Below are 3,601 nucleotides of genomic sequence, written 5' to 3'. Positions count from 1 at the left end.
TATAAGATGTACCTTTTAGTAGAGTCATTTCCCCTGACCCCTAGAAGACGTACCTTTTAGTCGAGTCATTCCGTTTGACCCCTAGAAGACGTACCTTTTAGTCGAGTCATCTCCCTTGATTCCTATAAGACGTACCTTTTAGTCGAGTCAACTCCCTTGATTCCTATAAGGCGTACCTTTTTAGTCGAGACGTACCTTTTAGTTGAATAATTCCTTTTTGATTCCTAGAAGACGTACCTTTTAGTCGAGTCAATTTTTTTGATTCCTATCAGACGTGTCTTATAGTTGAGTCATTCTCCTTGATTCCTATAGTAATGTGACTTTCACAAAAGTCCTTTGATGATAAACTGGGGCAAAATTTAATTCTTGTTTTTGGAACTTTACTTTTCTAGCAAACAAAATTTCTCTTTATAATAGTTTTTGTTTGGGATAATCTTTATTCTAGTTTTGATGTGATTTTAGGAGCCTGCCCGAAGAACAAGACGAATAAATGGGAAAACCAAGCAACAAATTGAAGAAATTAAAAGTTAAGTAGATTGAAAAATAGCAAGTGAGGAGCCCGCCTGCAAAACAGAGTGAAGAAATTGAAAGCATAGCAACAAGTGATGAAATAGCAAGTCAGGAACCCGCCTGGAGAACAAGGTGTAGGAATTGAAAGGCAAGCAACAAGTTGAAGAAATTGTAAGTCAGGAGCCCGCTTGAAGAATAGGGTGATGAAACTCAAGTCAAGAGTCTAAAATAAGCTTCGTAGATAGGGTTTTTGTAATTTCATTTGTGTTTCTAACTTGTAATTTTTATTTTTGATGTAATGACAGAGTCGTGGACTGGAACCTCAACGAGACCTCACTCGACTCTCCAACTCGGTTGTCTTTCTTCCTTTTGTTTCTTTCTTTGAATAATGGTCGGATCAAAATTCCGTATCGTTGTCTACTCTTTGTATGAAAATACTTTGTGCTTACATGCAAAGAGGGGCATGATGTAGACACGTAATTTTGTCCCTCTCCAAAATATTTTTACCACTTTTACCTTGTCATATCGTGTACCCTCAACCATGTAATTATTCCAATTTTCAAATTGCATGTGATGTACTTGAATCTTCAAAGAATGATATGACGAAGGCATTTCATTCTGTTATTCAAATATTGTGTCATCCTTTGTTTACCCCATTTGAGACTTGGTTTTATTTTCTTTCATAAACCTCTTTTGGAATTAATATAGAGTCAGCAAAGCTGAAAAGAAAAGGTGTCGAGAAAAACAGTAAAGTCAGAAAAGTTTCAAAAAAAAAAAAGAAGAGAAAAATGTGTCCAAAAAGAGAAAAAGAAGAGCGTCAAGAAAATAAAGTCAGAAAAGTGCCAAAGAGAAAAAGATTCAACAAAAGAAAAAAAATTAGAATCAAGTGAAAGTACAAGCTGTCAGAACTACGCGTGACCTAATTCTCCTCTCTCGGTGGTGAGATACATAGGCTACCCTACTCTGGGCTCGGTCCAACTAAATAAATAATTTAGAATTACCTAGTCAAAAGAAATTGGGGCATGAGTTAATCCTCATTTTTAAGTCGATTCCAAAATTTGTAAGTCCTACACCACTTCAAGTGTCGTTTGGACCTCATGCCATCCCTTCTTTTTAACCCTATCTAAAAGCCAAGTTACAACCAAAGAAAGACCTTCAAATCAATATTTGAGGATGTTAAGGCTAAGCATGCAAGGGATATGATGATGTATTTGGGAACTACTTGTCTTCCTCAGTATAAGGAATCAAGAGAGAGATAAAAATGAGAGAGTCTTATTGGTGAAAACCCTCACGGGCACCATAAGACGGCTGTGAGTTGAGAAAAATGAAAATAAGAGAGTCTCTATGGTGAAAAACCCTCACAGACACTATAAGGCAATGGTGAACTGATAAAAAGAAATGAGTGAGGCTTTTTGGCGAAAATCCTTCAAGGCGCCACTAGCTGAATGAGGTCTTTGAGTGCAATTGACCTAAGAAAGCAACTCAGTTTCAGGGTCATTAAATCAACAACAATTTGTGAGAGTTTTGGATGGAAAGATCACGCAGTTTAATCCAATATGCATGACATAATCATCAGAGTTGACTGTCATTTTTAGATGAATTTTTCATTTCTTTATTTCAAATGGGGACATTCATTGTCTTTTCTTTCTTTTCTTTCTTTTTGTTTTATCTTTCTTGAGTCATTTATCCAAATAAAAAATGTCATTCTCTTTTTTCCTTTTCTTATCTTCAAGTCAAATATGTGTCAAAACAAGTGAGGAAAGATTTCAAAACTGGCTACCAGCTTCTTTAATTGCAAAAATCAAGACAAAAGCTAGCACATGAAAGAGACATGATTGTGAGCCGAAAAAATAGGCATGCAGAAATTTTTGTCAACAGAAAAGTCTTGGAACTCATGAATTACTAAGGTTCCAAGGGTTTTATCTATGAAGCATGGAAAAGCAGAGATGCTGTGTTTGTCTCACACTCTTAATAATCTGAGTTTGGTCAATGAAGCAGCAAGTCAATGACACAGGCTAATGGTTGGAAGAAAGGTTAAATGTGATGACGGCAAGAGCGTTTGCCACAAAAGCCAAAGCCACAAACCAGCCACCATATTTTTAAACTCACAACCTTTCTTTGCATTAAACAGGAACACATGTTACCTTCAAATCCAGGATTTCAAAGCCTAAACATCAAGGTCCGTAATTTCTAACTTTTACAAATGCAGGAAACAATGTTGCTACACAGGTTTGATAATTAAATCATGGTAAAAATTCATCATCTTATATCCCTCGGAGACACACTTTCTTGTCCAGGGATTTCAGTTTTCATTTGCTGGGTGATACACTTCTTAAATTGAACCTTCACTACTATAAGACGTACCTTTTAGTCGAGTCATCCCCCTTGATTCCTATAAGACGTACCTTTTAGCTGAGTGATTCCCCTTGATTCCTATAAGACGTACCTTTTAGTCGAGTCATTCCCCTTGATTCCTATAAGATGTACCTTTTAGTCGAGTCATTTCCCTTGATTTTTATAAGATGTACCTTTTAGTCGAGTCATTTCCTTTAATTCCTATAAGATGTACCTTTTAGTCGAGTCATCTTCTTTAATTCCTATAATATGTACCTTTTAGTCAAGTCATCCCCCTTGATTCTGATAAGACGTACCTTTTAGTCGATTTATTCCCCTTGACCCTTAGAAGACGTACCTTTTAGTTGAGTCATTCCCCTTGATCCCTAGAAGACGTACCTTTTAGTCAAGTCATTCCCTGTGATTCCTATAAGACGTACCTTTTAGTCGAGTCATTCCCTTTGATTTCTATAAGACGTACCTTTTAGTCGAGTCATTCCCCTTAACCTCTAGAAGACGTACCTTTTAGTCGAGTCATCCCCTTTGATTCCTATAAGACGTACCTTTTAGTCGAGTCATTCCCTTTCATTCCTAGAAGACGTACCTTTTAATCGAGTTATCTCCTTTGATTCCTATAAGGTGTACCTTTTAGTCGAGTCATTTCCCCTGACCCCTAGAAGGCGTACCTTTTAGTCGAGTCATTCCCTTTGACCCCTAGAAAATGTACCTTTTAATCGAGTCATCTCCCTTGATTCCT

This window comes from Capsicum annuum, chromosome 8, assembly GCF_002878395.1.
Source record: "Capsicum annuum cultivar UCD-10X-F1 chromosome 8, UCD10Xv1.1, whole genome shotgun sequence".
NCBI classification, from domain to species: Eukaryota; Viridiplantae; Streptophyta; class Magnoliopsida; order Solanales; family Solanaceae; genus Capsicum; species Capsicum annuum.
Note: the sequence above shows the minus strand (reverse complement) of the source record.